Here is a 25,975-nt window from a genome sequence, read left to right on the forward strand (position 1 = left end):
GAACGATCTGTATGTGTTTTCATATGCCTCACTAAATGTCAATCGGATGCAAAAGAAGACCCATATAATTAACAAGAATGTGGTTTCTCTCCTGTATGTGTTTTCATATGGCTCAACAAATGTGACCTCCATGCAAAAGAAGAACCACATAATTAACAAGAATATGGTTTCTCGCCAGTATGTGTTTTCATATGACTCAACAAACTTGACTTCCATGCAAAAGAAGAACCACATACTTCACAAGAGTGTGGTTTCTCTCCCGTATGTGTTTTCATATGACTCAATAAATGTGACCTCTGTGCAAAAGAAGAACCACATACCTCACAAGAATGTGGTTTCTCTCCCGTATGTGTTTTCATATGACTCAATAAATGTGACCTCTGTGCAAAAGAAGAACCACATACCTCACAAGAATGTGGTTTCTCTCCCGTATGTGTTTTCATATGACTCAATAAATGTGACCTCTGTGCAAAAGAAGAACCACATACTTTACAAGAATGTGGTTTCTCCCCCGTATGTGTTTTCATATGACGCAACAAACTTGACTTCCATGCAAAAGAAGAACCACATACTTCACAAGAATGTGGTTTCTCTCTCGTATGTGTTAGCATATGATGCAATAAACTTGACTTATATGCAAAAGAAGAACCACATACTTCACAAGAATGTGGTTTCTCTCCCGTATGTGTTTTCATATGACTCAATAAATGTGACCTCTGTGCAAAAGAACCACATACTTCACAAGAATGTGGTTTCTCCCCCGTATGTGTTTTCATATGACTCAACAACGTTGACTTCAGTGCAAAAGTAGAACCACATACATCACAAAAATATGGTTTCTCGCCTGTATGTGTTTTCATATGACGCAACAACGTTGACTTCAGTGCAAAAGAAGAACCACATACTTCACAAGAATGTGGTTTCTCTCCCATATGTGTTAGCATATGACGCAATAAACTTGACTTGCGTGCAAAAGAGGAACCACATAATTCACAAGAATGTGGTTTCTCTCCCGTATGTGTTTTCATATGACTCAATAAATGTGACCTCTTTGCAAAAGAAGAACCACATACTTCACAAGAATGTGGTTTCTCTCCCGTATGTGTTAGCATATGATGCAATAAACTGGACTTCCATGCAAAAGAAGAACCACATACTTCACAAGAATGTTGTTTGCATCTCAGGTTTGTCTTGCATCTGATTCCACAAAAAATAGGAATGTAATGAAGTGTATGATGATAGGCACGCTAATAAATTTCAACTTTGGAAAATTTATATGAAGAAATTCATAATTATTTTAAACGATTTTTAAATCAACAATGCAGAAAGGTGCTTCTTATCCATTAATGAATTTTTTTCATTGTTGCAAATTCTGAAAGTATAAAATAAATTTGAAAAAGTACATTTCATGTTGTAAAATTCAATTTATTATGTTGTTAGTTATAAAAAAATATCCAAACATATATTAATTAATTAAATTAAAAAATAAAATGAGTATATTTTTAATTCAATACAGGTTTGTTTACAAAATTAATGTGTTTTTATTTTTCCAACTGAAAGTAATAACGTTTTTTTATTTTAGAGATGAGGATTGAGTCTTCATATTATTTGATTCTTCAGAATACTGTTCTCCACTTGGGTGTTATTTTCACAACGTTTCTATGTTACCTCCGATCTTATTTGGGTGTATTTTGTCGAACTTGAGAACCTTTCTCTTGAACTCAAAAAATCTTTACATAATTCTGAATGGAACGTTTTAATTAGTACATGGGATTAGCACAGTCTAGTATTGGTAGCGATGACTGGGTAAAAATTTCTAAGTAATTTTTAATTCTATTTTCAATCTCACTGAGGATAAAAACTTCAACGTTAAGTAGTATGTAACCTACAACTAAATTTTACCAAGTACTCTAATCATAGCAACATATATTAGCATTACAGGTCCTAGCAGACAATCTTAGTATGAATTTGAAGAACTATTTTGTTTCTAGATGTTATCAGTATTCATTACTTCCTATATATATATATATATATATATATATATATATATACAGTTTTTATTACATATTACTATATGTATATATATTATTATTAATGGTTCCTTTATCGTATTAAATAATATATAACCTAGCTTACTCTTCATTGTTTTTTCTCCATTTATAATTTTTACTTTATCCCATAATGGTAGATGATTTAACTTTTCCATCCATATATATTCTGCTATAACTAATTTTTCAATCTCTCCACATATTACAGCTTTTCAATGTTTTTATAATCTTACTGTTAGTGAATGACATGAGTCACATTTGTATAATTTTCCACATTTACATGGAATCTATTAGTCATGATTTTTTCATAAGTGGCTTTCCATGAACAACATGTTTCTGTAGAATCGAATCACTCTTGAAGACTATATTAGGTCTAGCTCTCTGTTGTATTGTTTTCTTAAACTTTTGATATTTTTATCAGTAGCAATACACATTAACAATAAAATGCTTTGGATAATCACACATTCCAAGGGGATTCTGATAAAATAGTCATATTTTACAAACCAAAGCATTTTAAGTCGTCAATATACCACTGTTTTGTCCTTCTCAAACGAATTTATAAATAATAATGTGCAGTATATATTTTGTATAATTTTTAGTATGAGTCATAAGTTTTGTAGGCGTGTCCTATCTGGATACGTTATTAGACTACTATAATCAGTTTTTTTAAGTATAAGTAAAAATAGTTTGTTGTTTTTGCAATTGTTATATGCATGCGCTGTTTTTCTTAACTCAGCTTGCTCTTCACTGTTCTCTTCCATCTATAATTTGTACTTAATCCTATAAAAATAGATGGTTTCCCTTTTCCATCCATATATATTCTGCCATATCTGATTTTTAAATCTTTCCACATATTACAGCTTTTCAACATATTTCTAATTTTACTATTATTGAATGACATGGCTCACATTTGTATAATTTTCCACGTTTACATGGAATATATTAGTCATGATTTTTACATAAGCAGATTGACATGAACAACATGTTTCTGGAGAGTCGAATCACTTTTGAATATTCTATTGTGTCTAGCTCTCTGTTGTATTGTTTTCTTAAACTTTCCTTATTTTGACATTTTTATCAGTAGCAATACACATGAACGATAAAATGCTTTGGATAATCACACATTCCAAGGGGGATTCTGATAAAATAGTCATATTTTACAAACCGAAGCATTTTAAGTCGTCAATATACCACTGTTTTGTTTTTCAAATGAATTTATAAATAATAATGTGCAGTATATATTTTAAGAGTTTTAAACAAATAAATTTATAAATAATAATGCACCTTATATATTTTAAGAGTTTTAAACAAATAAATTTATAAATAATAATGTTCATTATATATGTTAAGAGTTTTAAACAAATAAATTTATAAATAATAATGTACATTATATATTTTAAGAGTTTTAAACAAATAAATTTATAAATAATAATGCACCTTATATATTTTAAGAGTTTTAAACAAATAAATTTATAAATAATAATGTTCATTATATATGTTAAGAGTTTTAAACAAATAAATTTGTAAATAATAACGTACATTATATATTTTAAGAGTTTTAAACAAATAAATTGATAAATGGGCATTGTATATTTTAAGAGTTTTAAACAAATAAATTTATAAATAATAATGTACATTATATATTTTAAGAGTTTTAAGCAAATGAATTCATGAATAATAATGTACCTTATATATTTTAAGAGTTTTAAACAAATAAATTTATAAATAATAATGTACATTGTATATTTTAAGAGTTTTAAGCAAATAAATTTATAAATAATAATGTACATTGTATATTTTAAGAATTTTAAGCAAATAAATTGATAAAAAATGTTAACATCATAAAATGACGTTTTCAATAAGATTTTGTAACAACTCCCCGATTTCTAAATGCTCGTACTGCGCTGGTATGAAGAATGTTTTAGTGAGATTTAGAATCTAGCCAAGAAAAGATTGCACTTTTAATAGTTTCGCCTGTCTGAAATAGATTTAAGCACTCGTTTTTCTGTTGTGTAAAAAAGATTTACCCATGATTATGGAACTTTTTTGTTTTGATTTTATTTGAACTATCATAAAACAATCTTTTTACTGTTTAAATCTGTTAAAATAATAATTGTATATGATTTTCTGTTGTTGTAAATAGCAATTAAAACACATGATATCCGTAAAAAAATCGTTTTGATTTTGAGTGTAGACTGTAGCATTAGGAATAGCATAATAACCAGAAGCAGCGATAGCACAGCCCCTGTAAAAGGACGTTTTTTGTTGTTGATTTTTATTCCAGATCGATTTTTTTAAATAAAAAATTTGATTATAAAAACTTTTCTTACATGTTTAGTTAGAACTATTTTCTTATCAAGCATATAAATATTTAAAAACTTTGACTAGTGGTCAAAATTTTAAATATTGTGTTTTTGTTTTGAACAACTGAAAATGTGACTGAATTATGTTTTAGGTTCACATGTATGAGCGGTATCACCTCTCTATTATTTTTTTAATTTTCGTCTTTTTTCCAATGTTTGAAGCGAATTATTATTGAATAGAAACTAATGTGCCCAATTATAAAAAATGCGAAATCGATATTTAAATATTTGTAGGAGGTGCTCAGTTAAGAAATAAAAACGGTAGAAAAAGACGTGAAATGTAATTTAAAAAAAATCAAATTTATTCAAAATGTGTGAACAATTTTTCAGCTTTAACAAAAACTTGTTTTTTTTAATATATTAATGTCAGCTTTAACAAATAGTTATTATTTTTTAAATATATAAATAGGTGGGTAAAAATACTTGATACTTTTACAAACGTTGCGTTTTCTGTTAGAGTGACGTCACTTGTTTTAAATGACATTTATTTTTTTTTGTTTGTTGTAATTCTTGTATAATTGCTTATGGGTGTCAAATGCCCTCGTAACAAAAACTCGCTTAATCCTTTGTCTAACCCTAGGTACGAGTAACAAGCCTACTTCTAAAACCTTCAGCCCTTACAATAACGCTAAGTGGTAGAGCTCCCCACTAAACAAAATTTTTCGGTAAGTTACATATAAACGTAAAAAAAAGATCTTTCCTTAAGGAAAAGTGCAAATGATTGTTTTCCCATAAAAATTATATTGGTCAACTGTCCTAAGACGCTAGAATGGTCTTAAATGCTAAGTCATTTTACATTAAATTCATGTGAAACCAACCACCACTCTAAATTCTAAAAGTTCTTTTTGTTTCTATCAAATATCCAGGATGTTAACACATAATTTCCCTTACCTCTAATTGTAGAAATTTAAGAATAAAGTAATAAATAGTAGTGTTTTAAAGCACTTAGACAGGAACCTGAACTATGTGGTAAAAAATTTAAGAATAGCTAATGAGTCCCCATTAATTGTAGAAGGGTTTGCTCGATTAAGAGTAGGAATAGAATGTTAGTTTTTCCGTCATGACTGATTTGTTGCAGAGAATCTGAACACACGTGTGATAAAAGCCATGGGTTGCTTAAGAAAAAAGGAGATGAGGATGTACTTCGATTTAGGTGTTAGTAATAATTAGCAGTGTTTTTAAAGCACATCCAGGAACCTGGACTATGTGATAAAAAAAGTTTAAGAACAGCTAATGGTTCCCCATTAATTGTAGAAGGGCTTGCTCGATTAAGAGTAGGGAATGAAAGTCAGTCTTTCTACCATAATTTCTTTGTTGCAGAGAATCTCAACACAAATGTGATAAAAGTTGCAAGTGGCTTAAGAAAAATGGGGTGAGGATGTACGTCAATTTAGGTGAAATGATGCAAGCAGATGTAATTGAGCGATCGAATAGTCCATGGAGTTTTCTGATTGTGTAAGTAGAAAAGAAGGATGGTAGTAAAATAGATGTAAAGGCTTTAAATAAAGTCATGAAGAAGTTTAGTTAAGTGTTACCGGTCATTGATGACATATTAGCCTTACTTGGGTCGGCAAAATACTTTGTAAACTTAGATCTGAAGTCGGGTTACTCAGGTTAAATTAAATAAGAATGATAAAGAAAAGAACTTCATTTACCTGCAACTGGGGTTTATTTCACTTTAACATTATACCATTTGGTCTCGCAAACACCCGAGGATCTTTCAGCAATTAATGTCCATAGTTCTACAGGGACAGAAAGATTATGCATTACCATATTTGGATGATATTTTAATATTCTAAGATACGATGGAAAATCACTTAGATCACATAGATAGGGTACTACTAGCCAGTTTACATAAACACAACCTCAGGTTGAAAGTGATGTAGTGTGAGATTTTAGGAGAAGAACAGGATCTGGGGTTCAAAGTTAGTAAACAGAGTATATAGCCAGACCTGGAAAAAGTCAAAATCGATAAAATCTCGACTCCAACTACTGTGAGACAAGTCAGATCTTTCATTGGTATGACGTCATATTATTGTTGATTTATAAAAAAATAATTTCTGCCTCAAATGATCTATGATCTGATATGATTTTTGTTAAAAACAAATTTACTTTTTTATCTCATAATCTTAGTGATATGCAAAAGAGATAGTACGTAAAATCGTTTTGTTTGAGCCAAAATAGTTTTCATTGTAATAGAAAGTTGAGGACTTATTGCTGTCATATGTTATGTTTTTATTATTATTATTATTATTAAGACACTTTTGGGTAACTAGGAGATAGTGACTTTCATGGATATGTATAGAGGTTGACGGGAGGCTTTTGCAGTTCCTAATAAGAAGGCAGAAACGGTGCTGCATCTGTTGTTGGATAAAATTCTCCCCAGATTCGGAGAACCACCCCAGCTGTTAAAAGATAATGTCCGGAAAATATTAAAAAAAGTCATGGAGAAGGTGTTGAAGGACCTCAACATACATCATGTGATGACGTCATTTTATTACCAAACAAAGAAAGAAGTAGAAAGATTTCACAGAATGATGCATGACAGTTAAGCAAAAAACATCAGGAACAATCAGTTGTCATGGGATTTATACATAAACCAAATGTTGGCAGCTGTCAGATTTCATGTGAACGAAACAACGAAATTATCACTATACTACTTGCTATACAACAGAGCCGTGATCTTGTCTTTAGATAATATATTAATGCCTTGTAGAGTATACTATGGTGATGAGCAACACGAGATCACTCTAAAAGAGATGCATCGATCTTTTACTTTGATAAGGAATAACATTCAGGAAGTTAAGAAAAAACTGATAGAGAACAAGAATAAGAAAATAAAGTCAGTAGATTTTAAGATTGGAGATCTGGTTTTTTATAAGAACCACCAGAAGGCGCATGTGGAACATGTGGGCAACGTTGATTGGGGAAAGTCCAATGAGTTGGATAGTGATTGAGCCACAGAACAAGCTGAATATCTCAATATTCATTAGAGTTTGGAACTGGTATCTCAATATGGAGGAGTCAACATCAACAGCCGTTAATGGATTGTAGAGTCATGACATATAGCATGACATCGAAAATTGCAAATAATTTGGACACAAATTATCTGCTGTATCATCGTTTGTGGATGTCCAAGACAGTAATATATAATATAATGGAGTCTACATCAACGGGAAAGGTCGTTGATGGTTTGGAGAGTCCTGACACATAACGCGGCATCAAAAATTGCCAATAATTTGGACACAAGTTATCTCCTATTTGCACCTATTGTGGATGTCAAAGACATTAATCGGATCCACTTAGGAAGGCCTAGAGTTGGTTCAGAGTTTGGAAGTGGGGAAAAGGAACCAGTGAGAGGGAATTCGTTAGATCTATATTCTGTTTTTAAAAAATATTGTTTTCTCGGGATTCGTTTTATATGTGACACTTTGGAAGATGATTTCAGTTAACCATTTTGACAGAGTATGTGAAGCGTTTGGAATGAATTATGAAAGAAAAGATTATTAGAAAGACAAAAGAAATGAATTTTTCCTTGTTTATAAACTCGAGCATGGAAGTCATCAAGTGTCATCTACCGATGTTAATTTTAAATTATCAGATGGTATTCACCATGCATCGGGCGTGCCTCATATTAAGACATTTAACAAAAGAAAAAAGAAACTTATTCTTGGAAAGAAAAAAATTTAGTTAATAAGACAATAACGAGTTTTCAAATATTAAACAATGAAATTCCTTATGTTATGATTGGTGGCCGCCACTGATAACATAAAGAATTACTTAGCTTAATATCCATACAACTACTTGTTAGCAGCAATTTTTAATGTGGTATTCGTTTTCAGCATACCCTAAAACCTTTAGAATTCGTCATGGTAAAGATGACTATTAAGGTGGAAAGTAAGTTACAATTTACCAAAACGGCATTCAGGCAGCCCCTCCCCCAAATATCACCATGTGGCCAGAAAATGGGTGCTCATTTTACATTAAATTTATATAGAAACGTGAACATCAATTTTCGAAAAAATACTTTCTTCATGTCATGAAAACTAATTCTCTGCGTCACTTTTAAAATATTTATTCATTTTCAGCATCCTTGAAAACCTTTAAAAGTCGTCATTGTAAAGAATATTTGTAATTTTGAAAGATTTTAGAAATTGACCTTTTTATGTTTAAGTCAGTAGTGAAAACAAAATCTGATTTCTTTTTGACTTGTGAAACATTTAAAAACCTAAAATTTATAAAATTATTATTTTTTATTTTTATTTATTTATTTATTTTTAAAAGATAAAGAAGTTTTTTTTTTATGTCAATATTGAAAACAAAAACAATCAATATTTTCAAACGATAAATCAACATTTTCATTAGGATTATTCACTTTCATCTTTCAATAAAGACACAGGGAAATTAAAGAACAAAAATCAAGAAAAATGTTATCAATTCTGTACGTGAAAACGCATTCCTAATTGGCCACCACTGATAACATAAAGAATTACGTATTGACCTTTTTTATGTTTAAGTCAGTATTGAAAACAAAATAGTGACCATTCGGTAATAATCCGATGAAAAAATATGAAAATAAAAAAATACACATGCGTGCGCCATGTAGTAATACTTACGTTTTTGTTTTATAATCTGCTTTCGATTAACTTTATCTGCTTTAATAAAGGAAACAATTTTTCAAATGTGATTGACTTTACAAGCTCAACTTTACATTCAAGATGACGAACGGAAGAGCAACTTCGCAGAAAACAAAATTGAAGAGGAAAAATAATAAAAAAAAGAAATCATTTCGAAATAGAGCCGATCTATTTGGTGAATATCACGGATAAAATTAGTAGTATTTTATTTAACATTTTTATATTTACATGAGAGAGAACAGATTACAAGTTTAATTTTTTTTAAATTTTCTCTAATTCGTTGCATTCGTTTAATGGCGGAAACTGATAGTTTTTAAAGCTGCATTTTCGTATTTTTATTTATTTATTTATTTATTTATTTATTTATAGATTTCCGATTATTCTTTTCGTATTTTTATTTATTTTTTTATACATAGATTTCCGATTATTTTTTTATTGTGTTTAAAAAGATTAATCTAAAGTTAATCTCTACGAGAAAAAAATAATTACAGAGATGAAATGTAAAAATTACAGGCGAAAAAAAATGTAATAATGAAAACTGTTATCACGTTGGAAGAAACTGACAAATTCATCTAAATTAAGAAGTTAAATAAATTCGTTGTAAAATCCAAAAAATCCCTTGCAAAATAAATACTAGTTTTCTGTGATTATTTCAAAGATAATTAATAAAAATAAAAGGTAGGTAATATAGTTCGTCTAAAAGTTGTATCAAGAAGCAGAACTTGAAGTAACAACAAAAACATGAAACGGAAACGAAACGAAACTTCTTCCGTTTTATTTATTTATTTATTTTTTTAAATACTGCAAAAATTAGTTTTAATTATTTTCTTCTGTATCTTCACTTTTCACCGTAACAAAAAATAAAGTAGAAAAATATTTTGTAATAAAAAAATATTGCATTCAAAATAATTGCATTCAAAATATTGCATTCAAAATATTGCATTCAAAATATTGCATTCAAAATAATTGCATTCAAAATATTGCATTCAAAATAATTTAAAATAACAATTAACCGTTTTCGGGAGTTTTGTTAAGAGAAGCCAACAAACAAAAAAAGTGACAAAGCAAGATAAGTTACTCTTCTACCTACCTGGATAAGTTATGTATTTTAATGCTTTTATTCGGTTCAATAAGTTACTCTTCTGCCTACCTGGATAAGTTATGTATTTTAATGCTTTTATTCGGTTCAATAAGTTACTCTTCTACCTACATGGATAAGTTATGTATTTTAGTGCGATAAGTTACTGTTCTACCTAGATGGATAAGTTATGTATTTTAATGCTTTTATTCATTTCAATAAGTTACTCTTCTACCTACATGGATAAGATATGTATTTTAATGCGATAAGTTACTCTTCTACCTAGATAAGTAGGCCGATACAATTTTCAGATAATAACTTTATTCATCCAAAATGATGGAGGTCTGAAACATAATTTAATATTAACCGTTTTGGAGAGTTTTGTTAAGAGAAGCCAACAAACAAAAAAGAAGTGACATGTTATGGTAACATGGGTATAAAATTATGGAGGTCTGAAACATACAATGATATTATGGAAACATGGGTATAAAATGATGGAGGTCTGAAACATACAATGATATTATGGTAACATGGGTATAAAATGATGGAGGTCTGAAACATACAATGATATTATGGTAACATGGGTATAAAATGATGGAGGTCTGAAACATACAATGATATTATGGTAACATGGGTATAAAATAATGGAGGTCTGAAACATACAATGATATTATGTTAACATGGGTATAAAATGATGGAGGTCTGAAACATACAATGATATTATGGTAACATGGGTATAAAATGATGGAGGTCTGAAACATACAATGGTATGGTAACATGGGTATAAAATGATGGAGGTCTGAAACATACAATGATATTATGGTAACATGGGTATAAAATGATGGAGGTCTGAAACATACAATGATATTATGGTAACATGGGTATAAAATGATGGAGGTCTGAAACATACAATGATATTATGGTAACATGGGTATAAAATGATGGAGGTCTGAAACATACAATGATATTATGGTAACATGGGTATAAAATGATGGAGGTCTGAAACATACAATGATATTATGGTAACATGGGTATAAAATGATGGAGGTCTGAAACATACAATGATATTATGGTAACATGGGTATAAAATGATGGAGGTCTGAAACATACAATGATATTATGGTAACATGGGTATAAAATGATGGAGGTCTTAAACATACAATGATATTATGGTAACATGGGTATAAAATGATGGAGGTCTGAAACATACAATGATATTATGGTAACATGGGTATAAAATGATGGATGTCTGAAACATACAATGATATTATGGTAACATGGGTATAAAATGATGGAGGTCTGAAACATACAATGATATTATGGTAACATGGGTATAAAATGATGGAGGTCTGAAACATACAATGATATTATGGTAACATGGGTATAAAATGATGGAGGTCTGAAACATACAATGATATTATGGTAACATGGGTATAAAATGATGGAGGTCTGAAACATACAATGGTATGGTAACATGGGTATAAAATGATGGAGGTCTGAAACATACAATGATATTATGGTAACATGGGTATAAAATGATGGAGGTCTGAAACATACAATGATATTATGGTAACATGGGTATAAAATGATGGAGGTCTGAAACATACAATGATATTATGGTAACATGGGTATAAAATGATGGAGGTCTGAAACATACAATGATATTATGGTAACATGGGTATAAAATAATGGAGGTCTGAAACATACAATGATATTATGTTAACATGGGTATAAAATGATGGAGGTCTGAAACATACAATGATATTATGGTAACATGGGTATAAAATGATGGAGGTCTGAAACATACAATGGTATGGTAACATGGGTATAAAATGATGGAGGTCTGAAACATACAATGATATTATGGTAACATGGGTATAAAATGATGGAGGTCTGAAACATACAATGATATTATGGTAACATGGGTATAAAATAATGGAGGTCTGAAACATACAATGATATTATGTTAACATGGGTATAAAATGATGGAGGTCTGAAACATACAATGATATTATGGTAACATGGGTATAAAATGATGGAGGTCTGAAACATACAATGGTATGGTAACATGGGTATAAAATGATGGAGGTCTGAAACATACAATGATATTATGGTAACATGGGTATAAAATGATGGAGGTCTGAAACATACAATGATATTATGGTAACATGGGTATAAAATGATGGAGGTCTGAAACATACAATGATATTATGGTAACATGGGTATAAAATGATGGAGGTCTGAAACATACAATGATATTATGGTAACATGGGTATAAAATGATGGAGGTCTGAAACATACAATGATATTATGGTAACATGGGTATAAAATGATGGAGGTCTGAAACATACAATGATATTATGGTAACATGGGTATAAAATGATGGATGTCTGAAACATACAATGATATTATGGTAACATGGGTATAAAATGATGGAGGTCTGAAACATACAATGATATTATGGTAACATGGGTATAAAATGATGGAGGTCTGAAACATACAATGGTATGGTAACATGGGTATAACATGATGGAGGTCTGAAACATACAATGATATTATGGTAACATGGGTATAAAATGATGGAGGTCTGAAACATACAATGATATTATGGTAACATGGGTATAAAATGATGGAGGTCTGAAACATACAATGATATTATGGTAACATGGGTATAAAATGATGGAGGTCTGAAACATACAATGATATTATGGTAACATGGGTATAAAATAATGGAGGTCTGAAACATACAATGATATTATGTTAACATGGGTATAAAATGATGGAGGTCTGAAACATACAATGATATTATGGTAACATGGGTATAAAATGATGGAGGTCTGAAACATACAATGGTATGGTAACATGGGTATAAAATGATGGAGGTCTGAAACATACAATGATATTATGGTAACATGGGTATAAAATGATGGAGGTCTGAAACATACAATGATATTATGGTAACATGGGTATAAAATAATGGAGGTCTGAAACATACAATGATATTATGTTAACATGGGTATAAAATGATGTAGGTCTGAAACATACAATGATATTATGGTAACATGGGTATAAAATGATGGAGGTCTGAAACATACAATGGTATGGTAACATGGGTATAAAATGATGGAGGTCTGAAACATACAATGATATTATGGTAACATGGGTATAAAATGATGGAGGTCTGAAACATACAATGATATTATGGTAACATGGGTATAAAATGATGGAGGTCTGAAACATACATTGATATTATGGTAACATGGGTATAAAATGATGGAGGTCTGAAACATACAATGATATTATGGTAACATGGGTATAAAATGATGGAGGTCTGAAACATACAATGATATTATGGTAACATGGGTATAAAATGATGGAGGTCTGAAACATACAATGATATTATGGTAACATGGGTATAAAATGATGGATGTCTGAAACATACAATGATATTATGGTAACATGGGTATAAAATGATGGAGGTCTGAAACATACAATGATATTATGGTAACATGGGTATAAAATTATGGAGGTCTGAAACATACAATGATATTATGGTAACATGAGTATAAAATGATGGGGGTCTGAAACATACAATGATATTATGGTAACATGGGTATAAAATGATGGAGGTCTGAAACATACAATGATATTATGGTAACATGGGTATAAAATGATGGAGGTCTGAAACATACAATGATATTATGGTAACATGGGTATAAAATGATGGAGGTCTGAAACATACAATGATATTATGGTAACATGGGTATAAAATGATGGAGGTCTGAAACATACAATGATATTATGGTAACATGGGTATAAAATGATGGAGGTCTGAAACATACAATGATATTATGATAATATGTGTATAAAATGATGGAGGTCTGAAACATACAATGATATTATGGTAACATGGGTATAAAATGATGGAGGTCTGAAACATACAATGATATTATGGTAACATAGGTATAAAATGATGGAGGTCTGAAACATACAATGATATTATGGTAACATGGGTATAAAATGATGGAGGTCTGAAACATACAATGATATTATGGTAACATGGGTATAAAATGATGGATGTCTTAAACATACAATGATATTATGGTAACATGGGTATAAAATGATATAGGTCTGAAACATACAATGATATTATGGTAACATGGGTATAAAATGATGGAGGTCTGAAACATACAATGATATTATGGTAACATGGGTATAAAATGATGGAGGTCTGAAACATACAATGATATTATGATAATATGGGTATAAAATGATGGAGGTCTGAAACATACAATGATATTATGGTAACATGGGTATAAAATGATGGAGGTCTGAAACATACAATGATATTATGGTAACATGAGTATAAAATGATGGAGGTCTGAAACATACAATGACATTATGGTAACATGAGTATAAAATGATGGAGGTCTGAAACATACAATGATATTATGGTAACATGGGTATAAAATGATGGAGGTCTGAAACCTACAATGATATCATGGTAACATGGGTATAAAATGATGGAGGTCTGAAACATACAATGATATTATGGTAACATGGGTATAAAATGATGGAGGTCTGAAACATACAATGATATTATGGTAACATGGGTATAAAATGATGGAGGTCTGAAACATACAATGATATTATGGTAACATGGGTATAAAATGATGGAGGTCTGAAACATACAATGACATTATGGTAACATGAGTATAAAATGATGGAGGTCTGAAACATACAATGATATTATGGTAACATGGGTATAAAATGATGGAGGTCTGAAACATACAATGATATTATGGTAACATGGGTATAAAATGATGGAGGTCTGAAACATACAATGATATTATGGTGACATGGGTATAAAATGATGGAGGTCTGAAACATACAATGATATTATGGTAACATGGGTATAAAATGATGGAGGTCTGAAACATACAATGATATTATGGTAACATGAGTATAAAATGATGGAGGTCTGAAACATACAATGATATTATGGTAACATGGGTATAAAATGATGGAGGTCTGAAACATACAATGATATTATGGTAACATGGGTATAAAATTATGGAGGTCTTAAACATACAATGATATTATGGTAACATGGGTATAAAATTATGGAGGTCTGAAACATACAATGATATTATGGAAACATGGGTATAAAATGATGGACGTCTGAAACATACAATGATATTATGGTAACATGGGTATAAAATTATGGAGGTCTGAAACATACAATGATATTATGGAAACATGGGTATAAAATGATGGACGTCTAAAACATACAATGATATTATGGTAACATGGGTATAAAATTATGGACGTCTTAAACATACAATGATATTATGGTAACATGGGTATAAAATGATTGAGGTCTGAAACATACAATGATATTATGGTAACATGAGTATAAAATGATGGAGGTCTGAAACATACAATGATATTATGGTAACATGGGTATAAAATGATGGAGGTCTGAAACATACAATGATATTATGGTAACATGGGTATAAAATTATGGAGGTCTTAAACATACAATGATATTATGGTAACATGAGTATAAAATGATGGAGGTCTTAAACATACAATGATATTATGGTAACATGGGTATAAAATGATGGGGGTCTGAAACATACAATGATATTATGGTAACATGGGTATAAAATGATGGAGGTCTGAAACATACAATGATATTATGGTAACATGGGTATAAAATGATGGAGGTCTGAAACATACAATGATATTATGGTAACATGGGTATAAAATGATGGAGGTCTGAAACATACAATGATATTATGATAACATGGGTATAAAATTATGGAGGTCTTAAACATACAATGATATTATGGTAACATGGGTATAAAATTATGGAGGTCTTAAACATACAATGATATTATGGTAACATGGGTATAAAATTATGGAGGTCTTAAACATACAATGATATTATGGTAACATGGGTATAAAATTATGGAGGTCTTAAACATACAATGATATTATGGTAACATGGGTATAAAATGATGGAGGTCTGAAACATACAATGATATTATGGTAACATGGGTATAAAATTATGGAGGTCTTAAACATACAATGATATTATGGTAACATGGGTATAAAATTATGGAGGTCTTAAACATACAATGATATTATGGTAACATGGGTATAAAATGATGGAGGTCTGAAACATTCAATCATATTATGGTAACATGGGTATAAAATGATGGACGTCTGAAACATAAAATGATATTATGGTAACATGGGTATAAAATGATGGAGGTCTGAAACATACAATGATATTATGGTAACATGGGTATAAAATGATGTAGGTCTGAAACATACAATGATATTATGGTAACATGGGTATAAAATGATGGAGGTCTGAAACATACAATGATATTATGGTAACATGGGTATAAAATGATGTAGGTCTGAAACATACAATGATATTATGGTAACATGGGTATAAAATGATGGAGGTCTGAAACATACAATGATATTATGGTAACATGAGTATAAAATGATGGAGGTCTGAAACATACAATGATATTATGGTAACATGGGTATAAAATGATGGAGGTCTGAAACATACAATGATATTATGTTAACATGGGTATAAAATGATGGAGGTCTGAAACATACAATGATATTATGGTAACATTAGTATAAAATGATGGAGGTCTTAAACATACAATGATATTATGGTAACATGGTATAAAATTATGGAGGTCTTAAACATACAATGATATTATGGTAACATGGGTATAAAATTATGGAGGTCTTAAACATACAATGATATTATGGTAACATGGGTATAAAATTATGGAGGTCTGAAACATACAATGATATTATGGAAACATGGGTATAAAATGATGGAGGTCTGAAACATACAATGATATTATGTTAACATGGGTATAAAATGATGGAGGTCTGAAACATACAATGATATTATGGTAACATGGATCTAAAATGATTGAGGTCTGAAACATACAATGATATTATGGTAACATTGGTATAAAATGATGGACGTCTGAAACATACAATGATATTATGTTAACATGGGTATAAAATGATGGAGGTCTGAAACATACAATGATATTATGGTAACATGGATCTAAAATGATTGAGGTCTGAAACATACAATGATATTATGGTAACATTGGTATAAAATGATGAAGGTCTGAAACATACAATGATATTATGGTAACATGAGTATAAAATGATGGAGGTCTGAAACATACAATGATATTATGGTAACATGGGTATAAAATGATGTAGGTCTGAAACATACAATGATATTATGGTAACATGGGTATAAAATGATGGAGGTCTGAAACATACAATGATATTATGGTAACATGGGTATAAAATGATTGTGGTCTGAAACATACAATGATATTATGATAACATGGGTATAAAATGATGGAGGTCTGAAACATACAATGATATTATGGTAACATGGGTATAAAATGATGGAGGTCTGAAACATACAATGATATTATGGTAACATGGGTATAAAATGATGGAGGTCTGAAACATACAATGATATTATGGTAACATGGGTATAAAATGATTGTGGTCTGAAACATACAATGATATTATGATAACATGGGTATAAAATGATGGAGGTCTGAAACATACAATGATATTATGGTAACATGGGTATAAAATGATGTAGGTCTGAAACATACAATGATATTATGGTAACATGGGTATAAAATGATGGAGGTCTGAAACATACAATGATATTATGGTAACATGGGTATAAAATGATTGTGGTCTGAAACATACAATGATATTATGATAACATGGGTATAAAATGATGGAGGTCTGAAACATACAATGATATTATGGTAACATGGGTATAAAATGATGGAGGTCTGAAACATACAATGATATTATGGTAACATGGGTATAAAATGATGTAGGTCTGAAACATACAATGATATTATGGTAACATGGGTATAAAATGATGGAGGTCTGAAACATACAATGATATTATGGTAACATGGGTATAAAATGATGGAGGTCTGAAACATACAATGATATTATGGTAACATGGGTATAAAATGATGGAGGTCTGAAACATACAATGATATTATGGTAACATGGGTATAAAATGATGTAGGTCTGAAACATACAATGATATTATGGTAACATGAGTGTTACATAACAATTCAATTATCTATTGGATAAATCTAAGATTCACTAATGGCTGGATTATGATTATGTAATACACTATCCTCTTTCCCTCCCTGAGTCATTTGAGAGTATTCTGAATGACTGATTTAATGTCTGTTACTGGTGATGATTACAGATAGGATGATGTTCTTTTCAAAGATAATTTTTTTAATAGATAGTGTCTTTATACTGCCTTTGCCCTATGACCTCAAATCATGTGGGAAAATGAAATTAAAATAAGAATTAATAAGTGTACTGCTTGTACATAAAATAAAGAGACAGTCATGAACCATCATTGGGTAGACTGTCCCGTGGTTTGGGGATTATTCTGCCCCGTTTAATGTTCATAATCACTGAGCCACTTTTGTTCTTGTCGTGGGCGACTGGAGCATCTTGGAGTCTGGTCGAAAGAAAGTTGTTCTGGTCTTACTCTAGGTGTCACGCTCCTTCTCGGTGTAGTTGGTACTGTGGATGAAGGCGTTGGAGCCTGCGGTGTGGGAGGTGGCCTGGTAGATGCAGGCATGGGAGGTTGACTATCATCCACTGGTGGTGGTCTGTCTAAGATTGATGGCATTGGTGATTTAGGCTGAGTGACATGAGGTGGTCTACCCTACTCAGCTGGTATAATACAGACAGGAGGTGAACAATGACTTGGTGAAGCTGGTGCATACCCACTGTTGTCCTGGAGTTTTGAGTCTGTGACGGTCTGAGATGGAATAGCTGGGGCTATTGGTATCCCACTCACTGGTGTAGGTGGATTGGGATTTCCTCCTTTGAAGTGATATCTCAAGTCATGGTCAATGGTATGGTATGTTTTTCCTGTTGCGTAAATGTCACTCTGCCTGATCCGTCCATGCATACAACATACTGGTCAAATTGATGAACTTCAATGACAGTTCAAGTTTTGTCCCATTTTCTTGGACAAGGGCCAGTTTGATTTTGGATCCTGACATTGTCTCCCACTCTGAGAAGTAGCACCCGCTTTGTATGTTCAGCTAAGTGTCCGGCAGTTTTCATGTGTCGGTTGCGTAAAGCTTCCTCTCTCAGAGTAAATGTGTCACTCTAATGTCTCATGAGGTTTGTAGCAGCCGGGCAGGGTTGGAATGAAGTCTCAGATTGCCCGCCCAAAGACACACATTGCTGGAGATAATTTTGTATCTCTGTCCGAGGTGTTTCGATACTGCAACATGGCAGGCTGAAAGGCATCGGTGTCTAGTTCACCATTTGGTTCAGTGTTGTCTGTAATCATGCGTTTCACGGTCTTCACCCCAACTTCTGCTCTACAGTTGCTATGTAGAAAAGCTACAGATGAGAGTCTATGATTCACACCCCAGGTCTTCATGAAATCTCTGGTTGTTGAAGCTGTAAACTCTAGATCGCCATCTGCGTATAACTCATCTGCTATTCCAAATGTGACGAATGTGCGTCGTAAGCACTCAATGAAGCCAGAGGCACCATTGTGTGCCCTTTAAATGATGGTCCAGTTTGAGTATCTATCAACAATCACCAGGTAATTATGGCCTTTGTAGTGGAAGAAGTTCGCACATACACACTGAAATGGATACAAGGGGTAGATGGGTGGCATTGGTGGTGCACTTGGTTGAGATGGGGCATTTCGGTTGCAATGATTGCAAGAGCTTCTGAGTTTGGTGATGTCATTACTTATATCAGGTCAAAACACAGAGGTTTCTGCTCTTGACGTTATGGATGAAATGCCTTGATGTGCAGAGTGCAACGCTGTAAGCAGACCTTTTCTCAGTAACGGTGGAATCACTATCTTGTCTTTGTATATAATGACACCATTAACGGTGGAAAGGTGGTCGGGGAACTGATGGTATACTCTCAAAGAAGGCAGCACATCATTTCGGATCTCTGACATTCAACTTTCAATTTGCTGTACTAGCTTGAGCATGTCCTTTTCGCTGGCTGTTGCAGTTCTAATCCTGTCCCAGGAGATACACTGCAATGATGTGACTGAAGACAAGGCTGATGGGTAGAATATGGCTTCACCACATTGCAAAACAGTGTCTGGCTCTCTGGTAATAACATCCGAGGCTTTGTGCTGCAGTGTTGGGATGGTTTGTGGCACCTCACTCCGGCTGTAGCCATCAACAGAGGCTATGTCATCAATGAGAACCATATTGTCAGGCCTTCCAACTGGGTGGCGAGATACGGTATCGGCAGCACAGTGTTTGACACCAGGCACGTGTATCATTGTGAACTTGTACCTTAGGGTCTTTTCCTTCAGATTGCGAAGTCTTGAATTGGGGATGTCTTCCAGTGATATGTCCCCAAAAAGCTTGATCAGGGGCTTGTGGTCTACTGCGATGATCAACTTGTCACATCCAGAACAAAGTATCTTGCTTTCTCTAAGGCGTCAGCAACTGCAAGGGCTTCACCTTCGACGGGTGCATACCTGGATTTTGTGGGGCTGGTGAACCCGCTGCCAACAAGAGTTATCTTCCACCCATCTCGGCAACAGAAGGGCACAATTTTCCATTTGTCTCGGTTTTGATGCATGTGCAATGTTTTTGGAACAGCCAGAATCCAATGCCATTCTTCGACGAGTCCGTAGCTAGGCAAGTTGGTTTGTTTTTGTCGAATATCTGGACACCATGTTCAATTTCACAGATGATGACTGCTTTTGACTCCTGAAAAAGACATTCCAGTGTGTTGTCCCAGTTAGATGAAGTTCCAGGTTTCAACAGTTGTCTGAATGCTTGCATCCTGTCCGTCATGCTGAAGGCGTATGATACCTGGTGTACGTATTTTCAGGTACGAAAATAAACATGGTCAATTCACGCCCAGGGTGGAGGAAACGAACATCGTCGACTATTGACGTTCGGACCTCCATCATAGATAAGGCTGATACTATTTTCAGATAATAACTTTATTCGTCCAAAATGATGGAGGTCTGAAACATACAATGATATTATGGCAACATGAGTATAACATAACAATTCAATTATCTGTTGGATTAATCTAAGATGCACTAATGGCTGGATTATGATTATGTAATACACTATCCTCTATATGCTAAGTTTTTTATTCTGCAATCCTCAAATATAGCACGTTCATGCATTCACAAAAAATAAATATAATTACCTTAAGAAATTCATTGGTAATAATTTTGTGGTGGAATGTGATTTATCAAATATAGCTATTATATAGTAAATACCTACTGCGCACCAGAAAGGTTTACCTGCGAGCCATCCTTCTAGGACAGAAAACTTGCAAATTTGCATACACGCTTTAACGCATACATGCATACATATTAAAAATATATACATATGCATACATATAAAAAATATATACACATGCATACATATAAAATATATATACATATGCATACATATAAAAATATATACATATGCATACATATAAAAAAATATATATATATGCATACATATATAAAAATATATACATATTAATACATATAAAATATATATACATATGCATACATATAAAAATATATACATATGCATACATATAAAAATATATACATATGCATACATATAAAAATATATACATATGCATACATATAAAAAATATATACATATGCATACATATAAAAATATATACATATGCATACATATAAAAATATATACATATGCATACATATAAAAATATATACATATGCATACATATAAAAATATATATATATGCATACATATAAAATATATACATATGCATACATATAAAAATATATACATATGCATACATATGCATACATATAAAAATATATACATATACATACATATAAAAAATATATACATATACATACATATAAAAATATATAAATATGCATACATATAAAAAATATATACATATGCATACATATAAAAATATATACATATGCATACATATATAAAAATATATACATATTAATAAATATAAAATATATATATACATATGCATACATATAAAAATATATACATATGCATACATATAAAAAATATATACATATGCATACATATAAAAAATATATACATCTGCATACATATAAAAATATATACATATGCATACATATAAAAATATATACATATGCATACATATAAAAATATCTACATATGCATACATATAAATATATATATATATGCATACATATATAAAAATATATACATATTAATACATATAAAATATATATACATATGCATACATATAAAAATATATACATATGCATACATATAAAAATATATACATATGCATACATATGCATACATATAAAAATATATACATATACATACATATAAAAAATATATACATATGCATACATATAAAAATATATACATATGCATACATATGCATACATATAAAAATATATACATATACATACATATAAAAATATATACATATCCATACATATAAAAATATATACATATGCATACATATAAAAAATATATAGATATGCATACATATAAAAATATATACATATGCATACATATATAAAAATATATACATATTAATAAATATAAAATATATATACATATGCATACATATAAAAATATATACATATGCATACATATAAAAAATATATACATATGCATACATATAAAAAATATATACATATGCATACATATAAAAATATATGCATATGCATACATATAAAAATATATACATATGCATACATATAAAAATATATACATATGAATACATATAAAAATATATGCATATAAATACATATAAAAATATATATATATATATGCATGAAACCAAGTAGAAAATGATGTCAAGCCATTAATGAAGAAAATTATGACAAGCCATTAATGAAAAAAATAATGTCAAGCTATTCATGAAGAAAATGATGTCAAGCTATTCATGAAGAAAATATCAAGCTATTCATGAAGAAAATGATATCAAGCTATTAATGAAGAAAATGATATCAAACTATTAATGAAGAAAATGATGTCAAGCTATTAATGAAGAAAATGATGTCAAGCTAAATATGAAGAAAATGATGTCAAGCTATTCATAAAGAAAATGATATCAAGCTATTAATGAAGAAAATGATATCAAACTATTAATGAAGAAAATGATGTCAAGCTATTAATGAAGAAAATGATGTCAAGCTAAATATGAAGAAAATGATGTCAAGCTATTCATGAAGAAAATGATATCAAGCTATTAATGAAGACTATCTTGCTAAATATATAGGTGCTTATGTATTTTTGGTATTTTTAAATAGTTTTTTTCATGTTTAATTCAAGTGTCACGATGGCTTTTTTTTATTATTGAATTGTTCGGTGGAAGCACATAATACTTACAAAATGATTACCTTATTATTTCAGCGCGTACCAAAAAAAAACCTAAGTACCAATTACTTCTCTATCATAAACTGTCTCAGTGTAGAAAATGAAATAACTAAAAAAAGGTTAACTGAATTTATTAGTTTCTGAAGCCGACATGAAAATATTTATTTATTTATTTTTACGTGTAATTTTTAAATTTTATCTTTCAAACAAAAAACACCGGAAATCTAAAAAAGAATAAATAAAAATAAAAATAAATAATAATCCGGCTTTCAAAATTATCTTCCTAACGAATTAAAGAATTAATAAAGATGAAACTTGTAATCTGTTCTCTCTCATGTAAATATTAAAATGTTAAATAAAGTAATATTAATTTTATCCGTGATATGCACCAAATAGTTCGGCTCTATTTCGAAATGATTTCATTTTTTATTTTTCCTCTTCAATTTTGTTTTCTGCGAACTTGCTCTTCCGTTCGTCATCTTGAATGTTAAGTTGAGCTTGTAAAGTCAATCACATTTGAAAAATCGTTTCCTTTGTAAAAGCAGATAAAGTTAATCGAAAGCAGATTATAAAACAAAAACGTAAGTATTACTACATGGCGCACATATGTGTATTTTTTATTTTCATCTTTTTTTCGTCTTAAGTTAACTATCAGATTTTGTTTTCAATACTGACTTAAACATAAAAAAAGGTCAATACGTAATTCTTTGATTGATGGCCAATTCTGTATGCGTTTTCACGTACAGAATTGATAACATTTTTATTGATTTTTGTTTTTTAATGTCCTTTTGTCTTTATTGAAACATGAAATAAGAAAAAAATAAAACAAAAAGCTTTTGCCTAAAAAAAAAACAAAAACAAAAATGCCCGCATTACTAGGTGGCCACAAATTCGGTGCTCATTTTACATTAAATTTATAATGAAAAGTGTTCCCCCACTTTTTTAAAAAGGACATTTTTATATCAAAGACACTATTTCTCTGTGTTACTTTAAAAGTATATATCCGTTTTCAGCACCCACGAAAACTAATAGAAGTCGTCATTGAGGAAACAATAATAATTTTATAAATTAAAATAAAAAAGGTTAATATCTAGAATCTTTCCAACTCCAAAAAAACCTTTACAATGATGACTTTGGTAAGTTTTCGGTGGTGCTGAAAACGAATATCTACTTCAAAATTGGTGCAAATTTCATGATATGAGGAAAGTTTTTTAAAAAGTAGGGATAACTTTTCTATATAAATTTAATGCAAAATGAGCACCCATTTTCTGACCACATAGTGATGGGAGGGGCTTGCCTGAAAGCCGTTTTGGTAAATTGTTATTTACTTTCCACCTTAACAATAACCTTTAACATGACGATTTCTTTAGTTTTTCATGTATGCTGAAAACAAATATCGAATTTAAATTTGCCACAAACAAGTAATTTTTCAGATATTAAGCAATGTAATTCTTTGTTATCAGTGGGAGCCAATTCTTTATGCACTTGCGCATACAGAATTGGCGACCACCGATAACATAAGGAATTAGATTGTTTAATATATGAAAAATTAATTCTTTACGGCAAAATATATGAGCTTATACATGCAGAAATGGAAACCATTTTTAACATAAGGAATGACACGAATCACAATTTTTCTCTATTTTTCTTCTTTAATGTCCTCGTATTGAAACATGAAATCAGAAAAAAACAAAAAACTGTTTTTTAAAAAAAAAAGTATGTATTCGTTTTCAGCATCCCTGAAAACTAATAGAAGTTGTCATTGAAAAATTTTCGGGGGGGTTTGTTAAGATTCTAGGCATTGACTTAAATATTTTGTTGTTGTTGTTGTTGTTAATGTCTAGAATCTTTCCAACTCTAAAAAATTCTTTACAATGATGACGTTTTATGGTTTTCAGAGTTACTGAAAACGAATATATACTTCAAAAGTGGCAAAGATTTCATGATATGAGGAAATTACTTTTTTTTTTAAAGTGGAATTACTTTTTCAAAAAGTGTGGGATCACTTTTCTATATGAATTTAATGTAAATGAGCACCCATTTTCTGGCCATATGGTGATAATTTTGTTTTGTTGCTGCCTAAAAGCCGTTTTGGTAAATTGTTTCTTACTTTCCACCTTAACAATCACCTTTCACATGACGATCCCTGTAGGTTTTCGGGTATGCTGAAAACGAATATCGCATATAGCAATGTAATTCTTTGATGTAATTGTATGACATTTAGTTGTTGTTTTCCGATTTCTTTAATTAAATGTTTGTATTCTATGAGGGGGGTCGATATATAAACTCTGTACACACGTAATATACCAAAGAGTTTTCCTGTTAATTTATTTGGAAATGCAGTTATCAAATTTTCTGTTCGTTTGTTTAAAGAATGCTGATAATTAAAGAAACTTATTATGTTGTATTTTTAAGT

The 25,975-nt window shown here is 30.7% G+C and overlaps 1 protein-coding gene across 3 annotated transcripts in view; it reads right to left on the minus strand.

Annotated features, from left to right (window-relative positions):
- Positions 1-348: 348 nt before the first annotated feature.
- The window catches only part of LOC145271192 (uncharacterized), a 144,883-nt gene continuing 119,256 nt past the window's right edge, over positions 349-25,975 (minus strand). Inside the window, exons 1-3 of one of the 3 annotated variants that reach the window (XR_013865744.1) lie at positions 9,028-9,142; positions 6,067-6,153; positions 349-1,372 (exon numbers count right to left, since the gene is read on the minus strand). The gene's annotated coding sequence lies outside the window, so the exon portion shown is untranslated. Of the gene's footprint in view, positions 1,373-6,066; positions 6,154-9,027; positions 9,150-25,975 lie in introns of those variants that run through there. The other 2 variants (XR_013865745.1, XR_013865746.1) reach the window with 2 other exon arrangements.

This window comes from Euprymna scolopes, chromosome 46, assembly GCF_053919585.1.
Source record: "Euprymna scolopes isolate OS-2025 chromosome 46, ASM5391958v1, whole genome shotgun sequence".
NCBI lineage: Eukaryota > Metazoa > Mollusca > Cephalopoda > Sepiida > Sepiolidae > Euprymna > Euprymna scolopes.